Genomic DNA, 13800 nt, shown 5'->3' on the forward strand with positions numbered 1-13800 from the left:
AAAAATTTGGAAAAGTTCAGTTTAGGACCATCTCTCGAATCGCTTTGATTTTTGCTTTAGCAACTTGTATTCACTGCCCTCCATACGACGGTATAAGTTTCATCAGGGGCAAGTCCATACTTCCTGAGAAAATAGGCTGAAAGTTGCAAAAAACCCCTATGACACCGTGTGAGGAGGTTGGAGGCAAAATAACTCTCGAACAGGTCTGCCGATTCGGTCCAAAGTTTGGCCTTAGTAATATTTTGTCCAAACATAGTTTAAGTCGAAGATAAGCCATATCGGTCCACTCCTTCAGGTACCTCTCCCACTAAAGTTCAAAAATGTTCGGAAAAATTATGCGTACGATAACTCTTGAAGACAGTGGCCGAATTGGACCATACTTTACACATCCTAATATATCTACCAGATATAGATCAGGTTCAAATTTGGACTATATTTGTCCACTCCATCCGGTACCTCCCACACAAAATTTCGGATACATGTTCACTTTAAGACCTGCTATCGAATCACTTTGATTTTTGTTGAAGCAACTTGCATTCGCTACCTCAATTGCGATGGTAAAAGTTGTTTCAGGGGCAAGTCCATACCTCTTGAGCAAACATCCCTGAAGTTGTAAAAAACCCCTATGGTACCATATGTAGTGGCTGGAGATCCATTCTTTTTAGTATCTCCACCGCAAAACTTTTGATCTTTAATCCTAATCAACATTTTTGTCAGTTCAAACGCCCAAAATTTTTAAAACTCCCTAAATACATGCGTTTTTTGTGAAAAAATTTGTTTCAATATACACAGGCTGAGGGTATATCTCTGTCGGCAAAGCCGACTGATACTTTTTTACTTGTTTTGGTATAGCATTTAATTTTGCAATGCCTCTATAGTTACATACATCTGCTTTATTGCCTGACTTAAAAAGGGGAACAATAAAAGATTCCTTCCAAATAGCTGGGAAATATCCAGAATTTAGTGATTTATCAAACATGATCGATAGAGGTAGCGCCAGATTATCGGCACAGTGTTTTAATATACAAGCTGGGATTCCATCTGGTCCAGGAGAGGTAGTAGTCTTTAAGTTTTTTAGATTGGTTAGTACAGGAATTTCCATATATCATTCGATTGTTTGTACGTACTCTGGACATAACCCTTAATAATTTTTCAAAGTCATTTGCTGGAAAATAACTTCAAAAACTAGAAATTTCTAGCCAAGTTGCCTACAAAGAGGCACTAATTACGATCATGCCACAGTTACGTCAGGAACATTATACATTATGTCGGAATCAATGACAAAACTACTGAAAGCGATAGGGAACCAATTATTTCACCATTCACCAATGGCATAAACAGCCAACAATTTGGAAATTATTAATCAATTATGGTGGTGCATCATTTTCTATGCTCAATTCAAAAATTCCCATTTTGCTGTTTACCGGTAAAATTTTAGCACAACTGTACTGTAAAAGAAATGTTTTTCTATGCCATTTTGAAAAAAAAATGATTTTTGAATTGTTAAAAAATCTCATCTCGTTTCCAAGTTATCGACGCTTACATTTTTTATTTCAGGTTGCATCATTTTCAGTGACAGTCACTGTTCCCTCGTTAGCCTAAAGGCTGAGGGTATAAAGAAGAGTTTTAGTGGCAAATAGAATTAAATGTTATTGTTACATCCAGACTAAATCAAATAAATAAAAATCAGCTGGGCCAGGCTGGGGTTTGAATCCACGTCCACACAGGAGGAAAATGTGTGTTGTAACGGCGTGTTAGCCTTCAGAGCCAAACTCATTACTTTTAAAGGCAGCGCTAAAGGCCAGAACAGAATCAATCGTCGCTTACTTCCACAAATGTCAAATTATAAAGGAATGCCAGAGCCTCTTTGCAAATCCGACTGCGTTCTCCTTTAGGAGGCTCTGGCATTCCTGTATAATTTGACATTTGGGAAGCAAGCGACGATTGATTCTGTTCTGGCCTTAAGCGTTTGTCATGAAAGCACAATTGAATGGGCATCGATTTCAACGAGAAATTAATAATATTAAAAATGATCTTCGCCAAATTTTTCCAAATAAATTGACAACACTGTTGCTATCGGTAGGACTTAGCGACTACTTTATTTTGGCTGTTAACTTGCCGAAAGCATTTTAATTTTAGCGATTTTTGTCGGTAACTCGAAAAATGAGTTTCAGAAGTCCGCTGCAGACCGACACTTTTAGTTATTTCAAATTACAAACATTGACCACACTGTTGTTTTCTCACCACCATCATATGTTTGTTCTTTGAAATGTTCTCATTGCTTCTAATAAGAATACTCTCAGAAAACCGTAACATAAACAACAACACAAAATAACAGTCACAACAACAGTATGGCAAAAGAAAGGGATAGACATACCCCAATATTCGGCTGGCCACCAAAATAAAATAAAAAATCGGTGGTTCACAATTTCACGTTTTTTGTGTTGTTGCTTTTTATTCTCCTATAGTTTACATTTTTTATTTATGTGTTTGTTTCTTTTACGCTTCTTAGTTCACACACAAATAGAAGAACATGAGTTTTGTGTTTATTTTGGTTTTTTGTTAAACATTTTATTTCTTGGCCAAATAAAGTCCCAACTGACCTGGCGATAAATAATAAAAGAAAAAACAATATCGAACATAATCATGATTTTCACGTGATGATGATGGTGTTTTGACGATGACGACAACGGCCCCATAATACGAAACGTACGTCCACAACCAACAACGAGCGAACGAACGAACGAATGTGTTTGCCCTCAATTTTGTTTATATTTTTTGTGTGTTTCGTTAATTATTACATTATCAATATTTCTTTTGATGGTTTCGAATTGATGATAAATTGCAAATAAAAAATTCACAAAAAAACTTGAAAGTAAAAGGAAAAAGATAGATTATTGCTGTGTTGCGGTTTATTTTGTTTACTTTTTTATAAAGTGAAAAGCAAACAGATCTTGGATAAACGATAATGATGTTGATGTTCAAAATATGGCGTTTTATGGCAAAGGGTAAGTAAATAAACAATCAATGATGAAACTACACAAATAAAATCAATTACAATAAATGATTTTGTAGAAATTGGAATAATTGTAAATAGCATTATTGAATTATGATTGGAAATTCCACCAGGGGTCTTTTTAAATAAAAATTGAAATAAATAAGGTCCTAATTAACGAAATTCAGGTAAATTTAGATAAAAAAAATAAAAATGGTTAAACAACATCGATTTCTACCTCACAGTGAAAAGTATGCACTCTAGGGTTTCAGCCATTCGTATGACATCCTTTGTTATCCTTTACAGCTTTTAGCCTTTTTGGCAAAAATTTAACTAAATTTTCGGTGCACGATATCTGCATTTTTCCCCATCCTTCTTGCAAGGCATTTTTCAGGGTTCCTATACTTTAGATGTTACGATTTTTTATATTTGTCTCCAAAATACTCCATAAATTATCGATAGGATTCAAATCCGTGGATCGGGGAAGTGTTTGAATCACTTTTGGACAGTTACATAGCATCCATTTTGGAAAAATATGTGATTTGTGTTCGGGCTCATATATTAATAAAATTGGAATGTTGTCCCCAATCCCATTTTTTTTCATCACCTAAATTTCAAATTATCCTTTCAGAATGTTTAAGTAATACATCTTATCCTTAATTCCTTCGATAAAGACACGATTTCCTACACCGGAAGCACTCATACAACGCCATACCACAACAGAGTTTCCTCTGTGCTTTACTTTTGAAATTGTGTGTTTGGGGTCCAAGGCGGTATTTGCCCTACGACATACCTTAATTGGTCCATATGACCAAAACAGGTTAAAACTGTCTTCATTGCTTTCATTGGCAGCCTGTTTTGTAAATTTTTATCGCATATTTAAATTTTTCATCAAAAGTCGAAAATTACAAAAAGTCGATTTTTTTTTTTGAATAGCTTGGGTTTTAGGCCAATTGCGTGGAAATGCTTAGTTCAAATGAAGCATTATAAGCGTGAAATGACAGATAACAGACAATATGTGTGTTCGTTTACTCAAAATTTGTTCAAATTGTTACTGGATGTTGTTTGTTTACTCTATAATACAATGCAAAAGACCTTAGCCGATTACAAGAAGTTACTGAACTTGTACAAATTGTTGACTAAACGAACACACCTAATACTATAACAAAATACAAAAACCTCACAAAAATATTCCACAAAAAAAAAACAGAGTTCTACGTCAATTTTTGCAACCATTTTTTGTGGCGTTTAAACGACCAGTGGCTTTATCTGGGTTAAGGGCTTTCTTGTAAACAAATAAACCCAAGACCAATTTTAGTACCATTTAGTACTTTTTGTAGCCTTATAGCAAGTATTTCCCTTATATTACACTGTGCAACACGAAAATTATTAACCATATTCTGACCCTGCAGGGTGATAGAACACCAAAAATGAGAAGACACGTGTCTCGCCGTTTGTCCCTATCTCATCAACTTTCGCGATTATAGGCCTCCAAAGGTTTGAGGCTTTGATGTAGAAAGGGTCATTTAGTCAGGACTATATCTTCCAAACCGTTATGAAATTTGAATTTATCTCAGAGGCAAAGTTGTAGCTCTTGTCTTAAAGAACAAAAATTGTGAACACATCAAACCCATCAAACTTCATCTGCAAGGTCAAAATCGCCATGGTCAAATTTCTTTTAAAATTTTGCTCAAGTTTTGTTATACAGCTATCAAACCGATAAAATTTGAAGCAAACAATTAACTACAAAAGTGTACCTCAGATCTCAATAAACATCTTTCTAGAATATACGAACCCTGAAGGAACAGGTCTTAATGGTCAAAATAGCAAAACAATTGCGACTTTTCTCCTCTTTTCTCGGCTTCTGCTCCATAGATATTAAACCGTTCAAAATTCAAGAAAACAATCAACAACAATAGTGTAGCAAAAGCTTCAATAAACAACTTTCTGGAATATGCGAAATGTCTATGAACGGTTCTTAATCGTAAAAATAGCAAAAATGTTTTGAAAATATCCATTTTTTATACTTTTTTCTCCGACCTTGGTCCAAAGATACGCACCCGCCCAAAAATTAAGCATACAGTCAACTCCAAAAATGTACCATAGATTTCAACAAACAAGTTTCTAGAACAAATGAAGATTCTAGGAACGATTGTTCAAGCTAAAATTCGATTATTTTAGATCATTCTTTCCTGTTCAGGTCCGTAAATAACAAACCTTTCAAATTTCCTTGAGTTTTTACCAGTTTGTTGTTTCCAAACCTGAGCAGGGGAAATGTTAAAAAAAATTTAATTGTTCGTGAATTTCAGCCCTAAGTATCATTCCTAGAATCTTCATATGTTCTAAAAAGCTGTTTATTGAAATCGTAGGTACATTTTGTTGTTGACGGTATCCTTAATTTTTGGACCAGAGTCGGAGAAAAAATATAAAAAATGGATATTTTCAAAACATGTTTGCTATTTTTACCATTAAGAACCGTTCATGGACATTTCGCTTATTCCAGAAAGTTGTTTATTGAAGCCTTCGCTACACTATTGTGGTTGATTGTTTTCTTAAATTTTGAACGGTTTAATATCTATGGAGCAATAGCCGAGAAAAGAGGATAAAAATCGCAATTGTTTTGCTATTTTGACCATTAAGACCTGTTCCTTCAGGGTTCGTATATTCTAGAAAGATGTTTATTGAGATCTGAGGTACACTTTTGTAGATAATTGTTTGCTTCAAATTTTATCGGTTTGATAACTGTATAACAAAACTTGAGCAAAATTTTAAAAGAAATTTGACCATGGCGATTTTGACCTTGCAGATGAAGTTTGATGGGTTTGATGTGTTCACAATTTTTGTTCTTTAAGACAAGAGCTACAACTTTGCCTCTGAGATAAATTCAAATTTCCTAATGGTTTGGAAGATATAGTCCTGACTAAATGACCCTTTTTACATAAAAAGCCTCAAACCTTTGAAGGCCTATAACCGCAAAAGTTGATGAGATAGGGAAAAACGGCGAGACACGTGTCTTCTCATTTTTGCTGTTCTATCACACTGTGGAGTCAGAATATGGTTAATAAAACATGACTCAAAAAATTACACACAGTGTTATCGTTCATGCCATAACAAAATGGTACCAAATTTAGTAAATTTCGTACACCTGAATATAAACTTAAAAAAATGACCCTCTTATATCAACCATCTATATATACACTATGCAACACTGAAAATGCAAACAACTTCTAGTATTAATTTTTTGAAAGTACATATTTAGACTACAAAAATCCTATTTGGGTTTTGTCCTGTCAGATCCAGTTCGGATATTATGGCCTCATCTAAACCGGGCTAAATCTACACTTTTTTGCATTTATCAGGCCTTTATCTCAGAAACGAATAGGAATGTTGTCTTTAGCAATATTGTAGCCATAAACTAGTAGAACTTATCTTTTGAAGAAACCACATAAAAAAACTCCATCTAGGGCATCAAAATCTATAAAATATAGAAAATTTTACATAATTCCTGAAATTCTGGTCAGTATCGGCTAAACTATTGGGAGTTGAACCAAGTAACCTTTTGCAAAAATCTTCCAAATAAAGTTCTCAACAATTCTTTAGAACATTCTGAAACTCTAAAATGCTTACTTCATGTTGTTTCAGCGGTATTTTGCATCATATCTTTTACAACGAGTATTTTAAACACAGTTCACACCAACAGTTTATTCTCTCATTTCGGATTTCACTACATTATTGACATTTTTATTAAATGTACTAAAAACCGTGGTGCAATGGTATGCACACCCGCCTTACACACATAAGGTCGTGGGCTCGATTCCCCGGCCAGGCAACATCAAAACACTTCTCAACGGTGGCAAAATACCCCTCAGTAATGTTGGCGACATTTTCTGAGTATTTCAGCCATGAAAAACTTCTCTACAAAAGTGGTGTCTTAGACACGCCGTTCGGACTCGGCGATAAACTGTAGGTCCCATATCATTGAGCTAATATGAATCGGGGTACACCCATTGATATGAGAGAAGTCTCCCTTGTCCCTTATGGGATGTTTGTGGAACAATTATTTATAATTACTAAAAACAACGGGACAGTGGCATTTTACAACAATGACATGTTCTGAAGAGTTGTGTATTACATTCCACGGAATATTTTTCCAAAAGAAAATATTCAGAAAAAAATAACGGCTTTGGAGATACGGTGCGAAATGTATAAAAATTGTTGTATTTTTGCATATATTTTGAAATTTGAGGCAATAAATGTAATTTTTCGAGTTCATTATTTCTCCAAATATTGTTTTCTTGTCCTTACTACAAATTTGCTTCAGAGGTCAGAAGAAGATTCGCATTGGTTTCAGACATATAGCCCCGAATTTCTTTAAAAAGTCAATATTTAAACATATTTAGATGGGACCATAAAATCCGAGCTGGATCTGACACAACAAAACCCAACTAGGGTTTCCTGGCGTTCGGGTCTGTACTTTCAAAAAATCTTCAGTTCGAATTGTTTGCACAAGATCACCTTAAAAATGTTGCACAGTGATATCAACCGCGAATCTCATTTTCATCTATCAGTTCTTCCAAGCCCAATAATAGTAATCTATACTTATAAAAGAGTTGAGTAATGATGACTCACTGATTCCCTGACTGATAATCAACGCTTAGGGTAAACGCCTGCAGCTAGAATCCTGAAATTTTGGGTGAGGTCCTTCTTGGTCGAAAGGTGACATATTATGTCGGGTTTTTGGAAATTCGAACTAGAACGGTACAAAAAAATACTAAAATGATAAGATTTGTATTTGACGAACTGGTAGAGCTAAGTTCTGAAATTTGCAATGAGAATCACTGATAGAGTGTACCAAAGGGTTTTTGGATACTCGAAAAATAAGTCTATGAAAAGTACTAAAGTTTACTAAATTTGGTACCAATTCGGATTTTTTTAACATATAAAGCTTAAAGGTGGGATTGAGACTCAAGGTTAATAAGTACGGCTGATATAAGGAGGTGGTTTTAAAAAGGTGCACATGTGTACGAAAAGTACAAAATGGTACTAAATTTGGTACATCTAGTATTTGGGCGAACGGATAGAGATGCAATCCTGAATTTAGGTTACTGTTGGAGTGGAGAATGGAAGTAGTTTTGAAAATTGGTACTTATGGGTACAAAAGGTAATAGATGGTACAGAATTTGGTACAATTTGGATTTGGGTGAACCGATAGAGCTGGATGCCGTTTAACTTTAACCTCTAAAATGGCCCATATCGATTTTCTCCTTAGGGTACCTCCTCCACAAAATGTCAACATGTGTGTCTAGGTGCAGTTTAGGGTCTGTTCGTTGTGCTCATGCTTCAAGCGATATTATGTTTTCCGTGGACAAGTCCATGATTCTTGGCATACTGGTCCAAGAGATCGAAGAAGAGATATGACTCCCAAAATAAGATCCACTTCCATAATGGACTAATTCGGTCCAATCCTTTAAGTACCTCCTCGGCAACACTTTTGAGATTTAATCCTAATCCACATTTTTGTTCAAAAAAGGACCAAAAAATTCTGAATAGACCATAAATACAATCGATCTGTCCGTAGATGAAATTTTAAATTCACAGAGGCTGAGGGTATATCTCTGTCGGCAAAGCCTACTGATAATTTTTTACTCGTTTGCCATATATTTTGAAATATATGCACTAAGGTTATGACTTTTTGACTTTTTTTCTCAAAAATGGTTTCCTGTTGCGAGAATGAATGAAATTTTGCCTAGTAACGTCAAAAATAACGTTCACTCCATTTAATTATTAAAAAGTTCACGCACATATGTACCATTTAAAAACTAAATAACTTTTATTCCATTTGTATATTGAAAATGTCACGCACAAACCATTTTCAATTGCTATGATATATGAAATAAAGTTATATATGATATAAAATTATGTATGTATATGCATATGTAATAATATGACGATAAAATTTGTGAGAAGCAAAAGCTTATGCCATTTTGGTTATGTCGTGTGGCTTTGAAGCTTGTTTTGAGCTGTATATGTACTAAAAGTGACTCCTAACAGCTTTTTCCTCTTATAATCAAGATTTTATCTAATCTTAGGTAAAAGCTCATCAAAATATGACACAGGGATACGAGGTTGTAAAAAAGTCATAACCCTAATATGCACCCTTGATCATGTCAACATATCTACCCCTGTAAGCAGAGGTGTGATATATAATTAGACAAATACAAGGTCGGTAGACATGCCTATCATTTAACACATCCATAGGTACACACATATGTGTGTTCTTGTTGTTAGTCTGCTGTCTGTAAAAAAATGCATGACCTTCAATTGCTATATTATCTAAAAATATTCGCCCTTACAATATCTATCCGTCCCTATTCCCCTCAATTGTTTGTATGTGCTCCTCTCGTCGAAATGTAATTACAAAATAATGTAATTACATTGTTGTAGATTATCACAGTTCCTTGTACATTCTACATCTTTGTTTTCATTTCATTCTTGCATTCCAACAAACTTGACCTCCGACCCGATTCAATTTAAATTGCACCCCTTTCTGGCGTTCGTTTGTTCATGTGTCGTCCGTTCTCTTTGTTTTTGTTTCTCACTCGTGCCACTTTGGTTGGAGGTTTCTGTTTTTGTTGTTGCAATGCCAATGATTTTTCTTGTTCATAAAAAATAAACTTGCGTCATAGCTTAGGGATTTCAAAGGTTGTGTTGTTACAACAACAACTACAGAATATGCTTCTCATTTTGTTAATTCAGCAATTATTTAAAAAATGAATAATGGAAATGTAAGGAAAGGAAATGGAAATTCCATAAAATGAGTGAATGAATTTCAATGAACATGGAAACAGAAATGTGGAAAGAAAGGAAAGTAGAGGGTTCTTTTTTCCGAGGTAATACCCATATGAATCTATTGGTGCCCTCCAAGAGACAAAGTTGACTAGTAATTGTTCCCTCTCGTCTTCAGGGATTTAAAACATCATCAGACGAGACTGGAAAAAGGGGGCATGGAGGTGGTCTCGTATCCAAGGGGATTATCGAATTGTCCTTGGCGATTTCAATGCTCATTACGTGAAATGACACTCTCAGTTGCCGAACCATCTACGCGATCTTCTAGTTGCGAACCAGATAGACGAATCCTACTTTGCTTCCATGAATGAGGAATCCTCCACTAGAGTTACAACCAGAGGTTCGAGCTCTCCGGACATTTCCCAATCGGAAGTCCGTCCCTCCTTCCTTTCACATTCTGATAAAAAAAAAACGATGGTGGCAATCAATTCTTACACAATTCCGTGAGAAACCTAGCGATTTCGTAGAGTCCGACCAGCGTACATTCGTGAATTATAACAAAGCCAAGTGGCATTGCTTCACGAATTTCATTGACGACTACTTACATCACTTGCCGCAGTCCTCATGTGCCAGCAAGGGTGAGAAGATACCAAAGAAATAATCTTCAAGGCGGCAAAACGTCTCATTCCAGTGGGCAGAATTTCTCTCATGAGACCAAATTATCCATGAAGGGCATCACAAAGCAACTCCGACCGACAATAAAATATACATATATGGGGTTCTAATAAGAATAAAAATCTCCCTCCTATAGCCGTCAATGACATTCCTATTCAGATGCCAAAAACTGTGGAACACAGTTCTGTCCCCAATTTATTGAGCATCCTTCCTTGCAGAGCAGGTCCAAGCGACCGGTAGTTCGGAGATGCATGCCACTTAAGCGTGATTTGCAGCCTCCCCTTTCCGAGTCCAAGTTCAAACCATCCAAGGCCCTTGGTTTAGATGGCATATCATTGTAATTTTCAAGAAGTTGGAAACAGTAGGTTTGGGCATGTCCATTAAGATAAATTCGTATTTAATTAGCGAAGACACAAATCATTATAGCGGGGACACAAAGCGCTCTGTTAAGACTTTCGCTAACAGCGCGGTAGCAGAGCACTGTTATAGTTAAAAGAGCTATTCAAAAATGGTTTCTTCGTGAAAAAATACCCTTTTTAGGGCCTTTAAGGAAAATGTACCATTGGAAAATTTATCGAGACAGCTATCCCCTGAGCTAATAAAATCTTTAAAATATTGCCCGATGTCGCGACATTTACCGTTTTACCCACATCTTCACCTTAATCGAAGCTTCGGTGAGATGCATTCAAGGGGTTGTTCTGGGCTTGTTTATGCGAGGAACTACGATAGTATGTCGTCGCAGCAGCCGTACACGCAGCATTTAACATCAGCCGTTGTTCTTCCAATCCCTAAAAAGTATCCTTTTTGCGCTTAAATTGCAATGGACTCCGAGGTAAAATCGTGGAAATAGTGGAAATAGTGGATTCCATGAGTCGGAAGAATATCATGGTCCCGGCGGTGCTTACACGTTGTGATGCCTACAGTGAGGAAGTGAGGAAGAATTGCACCTGAAGTGGATGTGGGGAATTAGATTTCCTATTGCACCAGTATGTTCAATACAACCCTATTCTGTCTGAGCCTGCCTCAAATAACCCGTACAGGGAATGTACGGGGGTAGCAGTCAGATGTGGAACTGCGGAGGTAAAGTTGCTGAACGTATACATCCCACCCGCTTTTGGAAGGTCATATCCGTCTGTTCGGTCCTCAGAAATGGCCGCAGGAGGAGTTTAGTGCTGGCTGAGCAGATTGATAGCTCTACATTTTACACGGTCAAAGAGGACGACCCTACCAGAATTAGTGGAGAGTGTCATAGTTCGCCAAACATAGTCATCGTGTCACCTGGACTGACAAATGACGTTACTGGGCAACCCGTCGTTTCTCTTGGATCAGATCATCTCTCCGGTCGACACATACCTGCAGGTCGAATACCCGAAGTGAGAAGACCAAATTTTCAAGCAGAGGCGAGGGGATTAGCAAATGAGCGTCATGAGCTACGTCGTGCCAACCCCAGAGTCAGAATGCTGACACAGGCAGTTAACAGGTTGGTCGGTGAGCATATGCGGAACAAATGGTTAATCATCTGAAGAGTGAATTGTGGACAACGAACCCTAGAAAGAAAGTTGACAGGACCTCAGTCACGTTTGGCGGCATTACGTTGAGTGATCCGAAGAGGTGCGCACTTTCTTTTTTCAACATTTTGTCGAGTACCCCGGGAGTAACAGGACGAAAAGAAGAATACTACGTCGCATTAGACCTCTTTCTGGCGAGAAGTCTGAAAAATTTCCAGGGTGGTCCCGCTACTAAAGCCAGGCAAGGATGCGAGCCCATTACAAAGACCCAGTCCAGCCCTGTGTGTACCTCCCACACAAAAATTCAACATCTTTCGCTAAAACTGTGTGCAGGATAGATAACTCTCGAGAGGAGTAAGCGATTGGGTCGAAACTTTGCACGTGGTAATATTTCCTCCAAACATAAATCACCTTCGAGTATTGACTATATCGGACCATTGCTTCGAGTACCTCCCACAAAAAATTTCAAAATTTTTGGCACAAGCGAATAGCACGGTGCCCTTGAAGCAACTTTAAATGAAAGGTGCTTTTTGCAGATTCTGAAACTACAATGTTTATAGATGAGAAAAATCCAAAAATTGGCGGGGCGCTTGTTAAATAAATCGATTCAAGTCGGCATTTTTAGGGGTTTTTTAGGTTTTCACGATTTTGCTTGGAAACCTCAAGTCCTATCGAAATGGGACAACAGAAATTGTTTCTACAAGATTGACTTGTATAACAATATCGTAGGTCTTACCGTTATTGAGATATAGAAGTTTAAATTGGGACAATGCATTGACTGTATCGGCTCCTTATAAAACAATGTCATGACTGCAATTTCCCAAGTTAAACTTATATATCTCTAAAATGGTACAACCTAGGAAAAACTTACGAGAATTTTTACAGCTAAAAGATTCTCTCTAGTCCCATTTCGATAAGACTTGCCGTTTTCAAGCAAATCGTGAAAAGCTTACCAAAAAACTAAAAATGTCTCAAAAATTGTAAAACCTATGAACGAATCATGACTGTCAATCCTCTAGAGAATTTTCACAGCTACAACATTTTCTTTAGCCCCATTTCGATAGGACTTGCGGTTTCCAAGCAAAATCGCGAAAACCTAAAAATGTGAATTTTGAATCCCTCAAGCGATTTTTTCTTGTTTTTGGATTTTTGATCACCTATGAACATTGCTGTTTCAAAATCCGCAAGAACTTCCCTGATCTAAGCAGGTTTCACAAAAAGTTAGTTAAGGCGCACCATGTATGAACTTGTTTTATAAGGTTGCGATACAGTCTTCTATATCTTAATAACGGTAAAACCTATTAAAACTATCATAAAGGTCAATCTTCAAGTCTACAATACTTTCCCTAATCCCATTTCCATATGGCGTGCGGTTTCCCAGCAAAATTGTGTAAGCCTAAAAACCCCTAAAAATGTCAACTTGAATCCCGATTTATTTAAAAAGCGCTCTATTTTTTTGATTTTTCTCATCTTTGAACATTGTAATTTCAGAATCCGCAAAACTTCCCTGGTGTAAGCACCTTCCATTTAAATTTGCGTGATAGTTGATCATCACTAAAACCTATGAATTGAATATTCGAATTGGCCGAAACTTTTCACATCGTAACATTTCTTCTAACTGTGCATCAAGTTCTTAGAAGGGTCACATAGGAAAACATCTTCAAGTATTTCCCTCACAAAAGTTCAGAATTTTTGCTTATGTGCAGTTTAAGAGCTGTTCGAGGATCATTTACAAAGTTTTAACGAAAGTACTTCTAGTGGTCCTGTATACAGTAATAAAATGTTTTTCGTGGGCAGGACCATGCCTCCTGACATAATGGTCCCTCTAAAAACATT

General features: G+C 36.6%; 2 protein-coding genes across 5 annotated transcripts in view; both read left to right on the plus strand.

The window, feature by feature from the left end:
* The window catches only part of Miro (mitochondrial Rho GTPase), a 637534-nt gene that overhangs the window by 218053 nt on the left and 405681 nt on the right, over nucleotides 1-13800 (plus strand). The window lies entirely within an intron of this gene.
* Nucleotides 1-13800, plus strand: part of atos (atos homolog atossa) — a 172827-nt gene that overhangs the window by 5944 nt on the left and 153083 nt on the right. Inside the window, exon 2 of one of the 4 annotated variants that reach the window (XM_073991127.1) lies at nucleotides 2877-3008. The exons of 1 other annotated variant lie outside the window; for it this stretch is intronic. The gene's annotated coding sequence lies outside the window, so the exon portion shown is untranslated. Of the gene's footprint in view, nucleotides 1-2512; nucleotides 3009-13800 lie in introns of all 4 variants that reach the window. 2 more of the 4 variants (XM_073991125.1, XM_073991126.1) reach the window with 2 other exon arrangements.

This window comes from Musca autumnalis, unplaced genomic scaffold (genome assembly GCF_047663935.1).
Source record: "Musca autumnalis isolate F117 unplaced genomic scaffold, ASM4766393v1 scaffold_5, whole genome shotgun sequence".
Classification (NCBI taxonomy): domain Eukaryota; kingdom Metazoa; phylum Arthropoda; class Insecta; order Diptera; family Muscidae; genus Musca; species Musca autumnalis.